The 13,504-nt window shown below is 40.5% G+C and overlaps 1 pseudogene; it reads left to right on the forward strand.

The window, feature by feature from the left end:
• The first annotated feature begins 824 nt into the window (after window positions 1–824).
• LOC102861657 lies at window positions 825–12,523 on the forward strand (annotated as a pseudogene).
• Window positions 12,524–13,504: the final 981 nt, after the last annotated feature.

Here is a 13,504-nt window from a genome sequence, read left to right on the forward strand (position 1 = left end):
TTAATTTCACCAGGAAAATCTGCGGTCAGGTCCCTCTCCAGAGTACTGAGAAGCAACGATGTCAGTCTAGAGACTGAGGTGAGCCTGATCTAGGTCATGGTCTTTGCAATTACTTGCTATACATCAGAGAGCAGGACAATGACTAAGGATGACAGAAGAAGAATTGATGCTTTTGAGTTGTGGTTCTGGAGAAGAGTCTTGAACATATCATGGACTGCCAAAGGTAGTGGTGGTGGTGGGGCGGGGGAGAAATAGGTCTGTCTTGGAGAGAGTGAAATCAAATTTCTCCTTGGAGGCTAGATTTTGAAGCTCTGTCTCAAATACTTTGGGTAAGTGGCCAGGAGAGATTGGTCCTTGGAGAAGGACATAATGCATGGAAGGGTGGATGGACAGCGCAGGAGAGGAAGACTCTGGATGAGATGGATTGATACAATAACTAGGGCAATGGGGGTAGGTGTGTCAGAGTTAGACAGGCTCAGGACAGGACAGGCTTCAGAGCTGTTGTCCGTAGGGTCATTATAAATTGTAGGTAACTAGATGGCACATAACAACAACAATACCTTTGTGTCTAAGGAGGACCTTGTTGTACTTTCCCCAAGGCATATTTGTTCTTCTGGCAATCCATGGAATAATCAGTACTTTCCCCAACACAATTCAAAGGCATAGATTCTTCTGTCAATCTTATTCATTGTCCAACTTTCAGATGCATAAGAAGCACTTGAAAATACCGTGACTTGAATCAGATGTACACTTGTCTTTAAACTGACTTTCTTGCTTTTTAGCACTTTGGAGATGTCCTTGATAATAGATTGCCCCAATGCAACATGACTTTTGATTTTTTGATTGCTGCTTCTGTGATGTCGATTGTGAATCCAAGTAAAAGGAAACAGTTGACAGATGCTACATTTTCCAGTGGTAAAGATTTTTGTTTTCTTGATGTTGAGATGTAATCCATACTGGAACCTGTAGTCTTTTATCTTCTTCAGTGCGTGCTTCAAGTCTTCCTCATTTTCTGTCAGCTACATAACATAAATTGTTGATGAGACTTGCAATTTGATGCCACATTCTTCATATAGTCCAACTTCTTAAATTATTTGCTTGGCATCCAGGTTGAATAGATAAGGAAAAAAGATACAACCCAGGCACAGCTTTCCTGATTTTAATCCATAAATGTTTCTTTGTTCTGTTCAGAAAACTGACTGCTTAATGGTCTGTGTATAGATTTCACATGAACACAGTTAAATGTTCTGGAATCCCCATTCTTTTCAATATTATCCATAGTTTATTATGATCCAGTGAATGCCCTTACATAGTCAATAAAATGTAGCTACGTCTAGTCTCTATTTTCAACCAAGATCCATTTGACAGTCAGTAAGGATATACTTCATGTATGGTCTCTTCTGAATCTAACCTGAATTTCTGAAAGTTCCCTGTTGATATACTAATGTAATAATTTCTAAATAGCTTTGGAGCTCTGGTGGCCTAGTGGCAAGAAGCTGCTCTACAATGCCAAATGTGTGCAATTTGAAACCACCAGTTGTCATGGAAGAAGGATGGACAGTCGCCTCTCATTCAATTAATTGCCTCTGAAAACCTGCCAAAGAGTCAATTGTGGGTCAGTTCTGACTGAATGGTACTCAGTAACAACATTATTAGTTTTACTCAAAAATCCTCACAACTGGGCCAATAAACAACATCATGCAAAATGGAGAAAGATTGAAGTTTCCAGCGATTTTATTTTACATTTCATTTCCACAATAAATACCTATGGAAACATCAGTCAAGAAATCAAAGCGTGTATTGCATTGGGAAACTCCAGGGCCAAGGATCTCTTTAAAGTACTGCAGAACAAGAGCGTTAGTTTAAAAAAGACTAAGGTGCAGCTAATTCAAGTCACAGTATTTTCAACTGCTTTGCATGCATTTGAAAATCAGGCAATGAAGAAAAATTGATTTCTTAAAATTGTGATGTTGGTGAAGAATAATGACCATCTCATGGATTGCCAAAAGAATAAATATGTCTTTGAAGAATTGAAGCCAGAATGTCCCTTTCAAGCAAAAATTGGGAAAATTTGTCTCACCATACTTTGGGCATGTGTCAGGAGATGCCAATCCCTAGGGAAGGACTTAATGTTTAGAAAAGAAAAGAATCAAGGAAAAAGGGAAACGATCCTTGAGGAGGGGGATTGACATAGTGGCAGCCAACAATGGTTTGAAAACAGCAGAGACTGTAAGGATGATGCCAGATTGGGCGTGTATGTGATTTGTTGTACACGGGGTTACTATGAATTGGAGCCTCCTTGACATAACGACAACACATCTGCAAGTTTATCCCACTGTGGGAGCTGGCAGGTTGTGTGTTACTGTTTGGCTGCACCTGAACAACCCGTCTTTGTAGTTTGTTAACATGGATCTTTTTGAAGAAGCGCTGTCTTAAATTACTCCTTAGACGTTTACGTGACATAGTTTCTTCACATGTGGGTAACTTGCATTCCCAGTAGTTACTGGATTGGGAAGAACATTTGCCAAGCCAGTTAGTCAGCTTCTCTATGCAACAAAGGACATTGGGCTCTGTTTCTTTCTTAGGGCTGCATTTAGAGGTTAGAGAGGCCCTCTTTTTTGTACTGTCTCGGGTGGTGATGTTTTGAGACCCTGGACCTGGAAATGGGTTCTCCTCCTGCACCAACGTGAATGAGATTAAGACAAGAAGCAGCTGGGAAATCACATCATTTCATGGGCACTGCTTTTGTTTTAAGGCCGAGGGGACTGAAAAGTGGAGGACGTTTTTAGTTTCTGCAAGAGTCTATTGCAGAGGGATGGTGAAAGAAAAATCAAACAATCAGTCCTGCTCTCTTGCCCCAGGCTCCATAATTTGCCTTTTACTTTCTGCATTTTCATATTTGAGTCTGAAAAGCAGAGAGCCCAAACAATCAGCAACAGATGTCCTCGCACAATCTGCACAGTACCCGAATTCAGTTAGCATGCAAATTGTCATCCTAGGGCGATTCCAGGGGACTGCTGAAAAAACAGCAGGCCTGCTTTGCAAAATAGATAGAGGGCATGATTAAAATGTCTGGATCCAATCACATGTTTAATTACAACCTCTTTTTTATCTCAACTACAATGACTGGTAGCTATTATGACACGATATTACAAATGTGTATGACGCATGGTGGCACTTGGAAGGCTGATAGGTGGTCTGTGTTTGATCAAAGTGATCAAAGCTCCTCACTATGGAGAGCCCCCTTGCCTTCTCCCTCGCCTGATCCACTTAGATGAACAAAATATGATTTATAGGAGGCAGTTTATGTGATTTTCATTCCCCTAGAGCAGGAGCATAATTTTTGCACCACCATTTCCTTTGGAAACAATGGGAGCTTAACAATGATTCTAAATATCCAGTAACTGACTTTATCCTGAGACTGTCTGTCTGAGGGGCAGCTCCCATGCTTCAGCTCTGCTGTACTCTCTTTTGGCAAAATGATCTTTGAGTTTTGTTGTTGGTATAATCAGGCTGAAGAAGAGATTTTTAAAAGCACTGGGTAGAGAAACTCTTGATTATTTGGTTCTCTTCATAAATCTAGGATATATTGTGAGGATGACACCAAGTAAGAGGGAGTTTATTCCACAATTATATGCTTAGGAGCAAGTTTAACTACCTGGTAAATATAAAAGCATAATTTTATTACATCAACTTATTGCTGGTGTCAGCTAAAATGGCTGTCGTGCCTGCTATGAGAAAGCGATTAGGCTGGAGCGCTTTTTCTCCCAATTTGCTGTTAGCTGAAACTCTGCATGGAAGAGAAAGAAGGAACATAACTTTTCGGTGCCTCATCACAGTGATTTTAGAAACATAAGCAGCACTCAAAGCAGACTCAGTCTACCAATGTGATGCAAATAGCCAGTGTCTATGTATGCTAAAGTTTATTAAAACATACAGATTAAGACAATAACAACAAAAAAAGAAGCCCTTTCTGCCTCCCTCACATTTTCTATAGTCAGAGGAAAACATGTATTTCACACCTTGAAGGATTTTTGCTAGAATTTGGTGAAGAAATTAAGTCATAGTATTACATATAATTGCTGCTCTAGCTTTGAAGTGTCTTACCTATCTCCCCATTCCTGCTTGTGCAGGTTATTGTTGTGTAAATATAGCAATTACCTTTAATGCAGGATAAGGAAACATCCCTCAAACTCATTTCCATCAACCAGGACTTGATTCCGAGTTGACCATGCAGTGGCCATTTTTTGGAGGCTGTGAATCACCTGGAAGGATATTGTCCACCTTTCTCACTCAGAGCTACTGGTTGATTCGAACTGCCGAGAGGAACTTCCTTTGGGTTAGCAGCACAACTCTCTACAGACTAGGCCACCAGAGCTCCCGACTTACAATAAGAAAGTGGATGAAACATTTACTTCGGTGCCCTCAGCACTGCGGTGGGGGTTGGACTGACTGGTCAAGCTTGAATGTGCCTATGAGGACGTTTCCATATAAGGCTAGAATCCCTGAGAGGTACAAATATAATGTTCTCAGCTGTAAGGAAAAAGATCTGGCGAGGCAGTGAAAATTCCATGGAGTACATAGTCATTACTGAACCAGAATTGACCCAATAACAACTCTTGAGAGATGTTTTAGTGCCTTAGCATAAATTCTATCCAAAGAAGGAACAATAATAATGATGGGAAGTCAGATAAAGAGATAGAAGGATCTAGAAGGTTAGAAAGAGGCGAAGTATGGAGTGCAAAGTGAACCAACAGAAAGAAATGGCAGAAACGTCTATCCTTTATTAACAGTCCGCCACTAGTTCAGGTCCTCAGGGAAGATAGATCAGGGCCTTACAGGGGGTTTTCTGCTGTAAGCTTCAGACTTATTCGTTGCAAATGTAGCCACAATTACCTGAGACGGATGTCAGGTGAGTCAGAAGCATGGTTTTTGTGTCTCTGATCTCAGGTTTATCCTAAAAACAGGCTGAATGTCCTACTTAGTGATGATCCTAATTCAGCCCATTAGATCCTATCATTGACACATAAGCATTTTCTTATAAGAAAGGAAACAAGACAAAACCAAACCTCTTGTCCTTGAGTGGAGTCCAACACATAGCAATCCTAAAGGACAAAGAGAAATTGTTAGTAAATCTGTTGTTCTAAAGAGAGCATATTGACATACTTCCTGGAGAGTGGCTAGATGATTCAAACTTGCAACCTATTTGCAGTTGAATGTTTTCATACAATCAGAGATCCTTTTGTTTTCCCAGTAAGTCTTTACAAAACCCCTTTGGGATCAGCATCATTTCCTCAGTTTCTCAGATGATGAAAATGGAGTAGAGTGAGCTCTGGAGGTCTAGGGGTAAGGAGTTGTGCTGGCATCCAAAAGGTACATGGTTCAAATCCACCAGCTGCTCTGTGAGAGAAGGATGGGCCATCTCCTCCCATGTGATTAACTGCCTCTGAAAATCCACTGGAGGGTCAACTATGGGTGGATTCCAACTCAATGGTACAGTGAGTGATTTTATTGGAGACCAAGCAGTTCACATTTAGAACCCAGGGACTTGACAGCTATATAGAATTAAGTGTATACCGATGGAGAGAAGATAAACCCAAGGGGAGCTGGAAAAACTTAACAAAGACAAGAGCAAACTTCACCCCAGTACAGTCTTACTTAAAAGCATGACTTATTTTATAGCAGTTTAGAGATAGTGTATCTCTCACAAATTGAAACTTGGTGGCTACCCTGTGTTTGGCAAGTCTATTGGTGCCACTTTGTCTCCCCAACAGCATGAGTTCAATTAATGACTCTGTGTTACATCCTGTTCATTGTCACACTATTTATAACCTTTTCACAGTGTTAGTGTATCCTCAATAGACGACAGCATAATGTAAACATAACTTTTATGTACACTGGGCAACCAAGCAAATTCTGTGACTTGCTTTATTGCAGTATGTGTTTTATTGTAGTGGTTTGGAGCCAAACCTGTACATCTCTAAGGTACAAATATACATTTGTACTCCTGAAATTCCATTCCTTCATAAGGAGGACCGATTTCATCCTAATCTCACTTGTGGTCAATCCTATTACTTTTTGAGAGAGAAGTAGACGTGTGAGGCACTGAGACACAACATGACAGAATGCTTGAATAGTAAGAGTTAAAACGTAAGATAAAAAATAAAATAAAATAAAAAACTTAAGATAGACATAAAGAATGAAGACAGGTAGGAGGAAAAGGAAAAGGAAAAGGAGATGAAAAGGAAAGAATGATTGATTTATGAGGAAAAGGATAATGGGGTGACAGCAGCAAGTAAGGTGAAGGGGACGGACAAGTATGAGAGTGTCTAGGAGGCAATAGAGAAAGGACTATGGGGGGCATTGACTCATGAGGGGAGGGGGCTATGGAGGACCTTACAGTAGGTTACTTTAACTTCTCAGAGTACCTGCATCCCCATCTCCCTTCATGTGAGCTGGGATTGTTTTGAAAGAGGCTTGGTCCTGTACACTGTGGCTTAGTCACACATGTAATCCCATAGTGGGAAAGCCTTGGAGGTACCACAGGGTAGAGGGGAGCCTTGAGTTTCCACAAGTTGTTCTTATACTTGTACTAGTTGTACAAGGAGCCAGAAGGATTGTTGCTGGGCAGACGTAGGTCATTTGGGAGCCTTAAAAGGGGAAAATAGTCAATTAGTTGGTGTGACTTGGTAGACTGTCTCAATCACCCCCGAATTCGAACTACATGAATTGTCTTCAAGAATATCAACTACTCTTTTCATGGTAAAAATATATACCATTAACCCACCAAATCTCCCTATGTAACCTTTGTCAATGAATATTTTTTTACCTGAAAATTCAATGACACTGATTGTATCAATTATGATGTATAGAGATCACCCTTATCTTCTACCAAACTTTCCATCACATTGACATATGTGCAAGGTTTCCTAAACAATGACCACACCAAACTCCCACATCTGGAAACCATTAATCAACCTTTGTCACTATTTATTTGTCTATTTTACAGGCCTCATAAAAGTGATATCATAAGATACCTTTTTTACCATTGACTTACTTTACTCACAATGTTTGAATGTCCATCCATGTTGTAGCATTTATAAAGACTTCATTTATGGGACTGCATTATGGAAATATCAGCGATTTTAATTCCCTAAGAAACTTCTATTTCATCATTTACTTCCCCATGTGCAGTGAGGAGGAAAGCTTACTAACTGCCCCTGCCTCAGGGATGCTTGGTTTTTCTGTGGGACTAGCTCAAGTCTCCACGTACCACTCTAAGTCATGTAGTGATTCTTACAAGCGCTCCATATTTGAAGATACCTTGTGATTAAGAAAAAAAAAACAACCCACAAAACAAAACCCAAAGCAAAACAAATCTCATTGCTGTGGTGTCAGAAGCAATGCCTAGTTGACTCTCTAGTGCATTTTCAGAGGCTGTAAAGACCGTCAATGAGATGGATTGTGACAGTGACTGGAACAATCAGATCAAGTCTCTCTGAGATGATAGGATGGCACAAAATAGGATAGGGGTCGTATCTGTTGTTCGTGGGGTAGATCGCTCATCTTTCACCCTCACTGCAGCTAATGGATTTGAACCCCCTTGCCTACTGGACCCTAAAATGGACCTTAAGTTAATTTAATTTTATATTTGTAATAGTTTGCTCTAGGTGGAACAACTAGTTAAACACTGTTATTAAACCAAAAGATTGGTGATTGGTATTTACCAATAAATGCCTTACAAGGGTTAGGAGATCTACTTCCAAAAGTCCAAAAGATAACTAAGCCATTGAAAGTCCCACAGAGCAGAGCTCTACTTACACACAGGATTTCCATGATTTGTAATTGACAGAAACGATTTTTTAAAATGGATTTTAACAGTGTATTGCCTTTTCTAGTGGAGTGAACTTTGGGGGTGGTGGTGGTGAGGGATTGTATAACAATGAAAGACTTTTTCTTTTACTTTTCAAAGAGAAAAGCAAACTGGGTAGGTGGTGGGTAGGGAAAAAAGTGCAACAATGAGTGAATGGAAACCCAAAGTCTCTGTAAACATTCATGAAAACTAATGGAAAAAAAAAACCCTTAAAAAAAAAAAGAGTGTGCTGCCTTTTCATGTGGTCAAATATGAAGTTATTGCCCTGTGATTTGTGAGATCCAGTTTTGCATCATTTTTTAGGGCTTGTCATGGGTTTGCCCTGATCCTCCTCAGACCCGCACACCCATTCTCCCTCATGCCAGTGAAGCATAACTGTACATTTGGATGACTGTATATTGTGCAAATCCAGAGATTTCAGGAACCCACTAACAGCATAGTCTGACTCAAGATTGCAGTCATTGTAATAAAGCATCTTCTCACCATGGGCTCCACCCAGAACTTTCTGCAAAGGAAGTCTAGACATCTTAGTTAAAGTAATTTTGTTATCAAACACTTACATTTGTTCATATTGCTCAACTAACACGTTGAATCATTCTCCATAAATAGTTAGGGAAGATTATGTGCACCAACCTTAAAAGATTTTAAATGTATATTTTAAAAGTGTATTTGTGATTTTTAAAATGTAGGAAGTTCCTGGCTAGACCTTAGGAAACATAGTTATATTTGTCTCCATTCTTGGGACTTCTGTTACTGGCTGCAGGCAGGGATCTACTTTGCCCAAGCCTCAGCTATGTCCTCCACCGACAGAAGTGAGCATTTAGGATGTCGTGAGGATAAAACACAGTGGCTCATTTTGTGAACTGAGCACACAAACCCAGGCTGGAGGAACGCGACACTGTAAGGGTCACCAGAACATGACTTGCATTCAGGAACATGCCATAAAGATGATTTTGAGTTCATTAGACCCGGATCTCTGTCATATCACTTGGATTAAAAACCTTCAGTATGACGCAACTAACTTCATAGAATTATGTATGAACACATCTTAGTTTCCATGTGCTGCTGCAAGACAAATGCAAGCAGTGAGTGGCTTTAGGAAGAGACATTTACGTTCTCACATTTCTGGATGCTAACTCTGGAAATCATGGTCTCAACTGTGTTGAATCCTTTCTTATTTTAAAACAACTGAAACTCCTGAGTGTTTGTTGGTGAACATCATAAGGCAGTTGCTTCCCCCCTCCTTTCTATTGTTCTTTTTTTTATATCTCAGATACCTTGAGAGTCTCACTTTCTTTTTCTGACTCTCCACCTTTCCATTCATCATGCCCCTTTTAAGGAACTGGCCCCTCTTGACAAAATGCCTAATATTTGTGAGACAAAGGCTCACCCTCCATGCCTCTAAGGATTACGGTGACTACACTTCCTCCAAGACAGACTTCTTTGTACTCTTGGCAGTCTCTTTGGATTTCTTGGATAGAATCCATAACTTAGTGTTTAGCATCCCCAAAACATTGTGTGTGTGTGTGTGTGTGTGTGTGTGTGTGTGTGTGTGAATTCTATCCATACATGGAGTTAGCTTAAACGTTGGCTTTTCTGCCCATTAGCTTCCTCTAGTCTCCAGTTACTTTAACTATAGACACAAGGTTTTGCAGATCAATAGTTATGGGACTAGGATAAGAAAAAGAGAGTACTTCCCACACTGAGCAGCAAGACTTGAAGGAGACTGGAGCAAGACGCTGGTGAGAGCAAGACCAGAGCAACACTCTGGTGTCAAGACCTTGGTGATAGCAGAGGAGAAATTGTGACACTGTTGTAGAGAAACTGTGGTACTGCTGTGGAGAAACTGTGGAAAGGTATAACCAGGGTAGCCTTGAGATAAAGGTCACAGTTAAAGGCTTTACTGTTCTTGCCAAATGATTGAAGATGAAGCTGATTTATAATTGCTCTGAGGCAAACCTTGCTGGATGAATGAGAAAACCAGAGGCTTCTTGAATTTGTGTTGCTGAACTGAAAGCAAGACTTTTATTAATTAAGGAATTGTGTTTAGTTGGCTTGGGACTGCTAGACTAAAGCTGGATCTGCACTGTGAGATATTCTTTCCCTCTCCCACTCCCCAACATATTTCCCTAATAAACCCCACTCCTGGTATCACAACTGTGAGTGAAGTGTGTGAGTCAACAATGATTATTGAACACAGTGACTTGTGGAAATAGGTCCAGGAGTGTGTGGGGCAGTGTGTCTGATCTAGCAGCTCTTTGGTTGCTTCTATGGATATTACTGATGAAGACAGTTCCCTTTGTACAATGGCTAGAAGTTAGACTCATTTTTCTTGTGTTGCATCATTTGCTTCTCTTACACCATAACAGCATGTATTCTCTTTAAAAACACCTAATAATAGGAATAGAAGTTAGGAAAAAATTTATTTTCTTTGCCAATTTTGGCACGTGAAGAAAACAGCTCTGCGTAGAGAACTAGATCTTTGTTTGGACATTTGCACTGGACTTTTTATCACTCAGCACTTATCTGCTGAAATAACAGGAGCAATCAGCCGGTTGTCAAAGCTCAACAGATATACTTGGGGGAGGAACTTTGTGTCCATACAGTTAACCAGAGGGCTTTTATCACTGCAAAATCAGACACCAGAAAAATTTGAAAGCAAAATGATCATCTTTAAATTAAAGTACTAAGACCTGATTTTCACAGCCATTTCATTTTAATGCTGCCTCATTAGCTGTTTGGAAAAAAAAAAAAGAAAGAAAGCATTTGAGGGTGACTATTTCATCTTACAAAAGTTAACTATTCTTTGTAGACAGGAATTGTCTGTTAAAGTCATATTTGACATGTACTGGATGGCTGACATCTGTTTACTATATAAAAAAGGGCACTGTGTATTTTTACTAGAAGAATTTTCCTTTAATAAGGCAGCCAAAAGTCATCCACACACACCAAACCTATTCACAGCAAAAACCTGTTGAATACCAACCCAGGATTTCGGATGCTTAACAACCCTTATTTTTTTTTCCATCGTTGCTCTGCTTCTGGCATCGAAACTGAACAGGAAATGTGTTTTTCCTTTTTTTTTTTGAGAGAAAGGCTATCATAGCAATAAAGTAAAAAGTGACCTGGGTTAATTATTAATTTGTTGAGCTCTCATCATTTGTTACTTTCGACTTTGATTCCAGTATATGGGCAGCTGATTTTCCTACCATTGAGTTCCTTTTACATTTCTCAATGAAACCGGGCAGTAGCAAACAGAGTTTTATGCTTAGCCAATTCCACCTGAGATCTGTCCAAACCAATGCAATTAGGAGGAGATCAGACAGAAAGCAGTTGACTTTGTAGGGAGTTTAAATCTGTGCATAATCTCACACAGGTGCAGCTTCCTGTGCTCTGGAAAATCCCTCATCACCAAACAGGATGACTGAGCCACACCTGGGCTGAGGCACAACATCTGGACTTGCTCTTTCTTACTCACTCGTGTTCTTCATATCTTCTCCAAATAAATGGTGCTTTAGCACAGGCTTGACACCAGAGATTTGTAAGCCTTGAGTGCCCTGCCAAATCCTGTTTGATATTAAACACAGCTCCTCTTCTTGAACCAAATAAATCCATTGCTGATATGATGACCTGTTCATATAGTTCAATTAGCCAGGTCTTAAGTACGTGTTGGAGGTTACTTTTATCACTGCTAATAAATTTCACAGTAGCATTAACAATTAAACAGAGGATCTGTGAGAATTGATGTACAATGTCTATTATATGTCCTAGCATTGGTCATACACTCTTTGTTTTTCAGTCATAAAACCACTGACTGAAAAACATCTTAAAAATTTAAAACAGCTCGTCCATCTGCTCAAGATGCCAAAGAAAAAAAGTCCAAGGGGAAGAAGGTAGCCCCAGAGCCTGCCATGGTCAAGAAGCGGGAGGCTAAGAAGGTGGTGAATCCCCTGTTCGAGAAAAGGCCCCAAAACTTTGGCATTGGGAGGGACATCCAACCCCAAAGGGACCTTACCCTCTTTGTCAAATGGCCCCACTACATCTGACTGCAGCAGCAATGGGCAGTTCTCTACAAATGATTCCAGGTGTCACCTGCCCCCAGTTTACCTGGCCTTGGACTGCCAGATTGCTACTCAGTTGCTGAATCTGTCCAACAATTACTGACCAGAGACCAAGAAGAAGAAGAAGCAGAGGCTGTTGGCCCTGGTTGAGAAGAAGGTTGCTGGCAAAGGAGATGGCCATGAAGAGACCCCCTCTTCTCTGTGCTGGAGTGAATACAGTCACCACCTTTGTGGAGAACAAAAGGCCAAACTGGTGGTGATCACACACAATGTGGACCCCATTGAGCTGGTGGTCTCCCTGCCGGCCTTGTGTAGTAAGATGGGTGTTCCCTACTGCATCATCAAGGGCAAGGCCAGGCTGGGCCACCTCATCCATTGGAAGACCTTCACTGTTGCCTTTGCACAGGTGAACATGGAAGTTAAAGCCACTTTAGAGAAGCTGGTAGAAGCCATCAGGACCAATTACAATGACAGATACGATGAGATCCATCACCACTGGGAAGGCACCATCCTGGGGCCCAAGTCAGTGGCCTGAATCATCAAGCTGGTGAAGGCCAAGGCCAAAGAACTCGCCACCAAACTGGGCTGATGTACACACTGACTTTTCTGTACGTAAGAATAAACTTATTTCATCTTCTGAAAAATAAAAATAAAAATTAAAAAAAACCACCAAAAAAAACAAGTTCAGATATAATTGTTGTGAAGGGTTCCAATTTCCTTAGGGGAAAGTACATAATTGTCAAATCCCTACAGGTATAATTTTTACTTAATGGAGCCACTGGTTTCTTGGATGTACAATTTTAGGACAGTTTTGTAATTAATAGATTTTTTTATTGTAGGTATAATCTGGACTGTGAATTGTGCTAGAATAACACACAAGTGTGTTATCAATCAGTGTATTTCTTACTAAGAGTAATTTGAGTAGGTTTAGATGATCCAGTAGGCAAAGTGGACCATATTGGCATGACCTATTGGTATGTTATTAGGCTGGTGACCAAAAGGTAAGAAGATCTAATCCACTAACTGCTTCAGTGAAAGAAGATAGGCTGTCTCCTCTCATAAGGATTTACGTTGTTTGTTGTTTTTAGGTGCAGTCGAGTTGGCTATGACTCTTAATAACACTGTGAACAACAGATCTGAACCTTGCCGTAACCTACACCATCCTCAACATCTCTTATATGTTAGAGTCCATTGTTACAGTCACTGTGTCAATCCATCTTGTTCAAGGTCTTCATCTCTTTCTCTGAACCTCAGCTTTTCCCGGCACGCTCTTCCTAACAACATGCCCAAAACATGTGAGGCCGTGTCACCTCCTTTCTTCTACCTGGACCTTCCTCTAAGACAGACACTTTTGTTCTTTCAGCACTCAGTGTGATATTCAGTACTCTTCTCCACCACCACAGCTCAAAGACATCAATTAGTCTTCTGTCATTCTTGGTTGTTTCCCAACTTCTGGACTTACGGAGGGTCACTATGAGTTGGAACTAACTCAACAGCTGTTGATGAGATTAGTCATTAACGGCTTTGCATGCACTTCTGCCGTTTCATAATTCATCTTGGCGGAGACTAG

This window comes from Elephantulus edwardii, unplaced genomic scaffold (genome assembly GCF_000299155.1).
Source record: "Elephantulus edwardii isolate Elephantulus edwardi_28Jun2011 unplaced genomic scaffold, EleEdw1.0 scaffold00008, whole genome shotgun sequence".
NCBI classification, from domain to species: domain Eukaryota; kingdom Metazoa; phylum Chordata; class Mammalia; order Macroscelidea; family Macroscelididae; genus Elephantulus; species Elephantulus edwardii.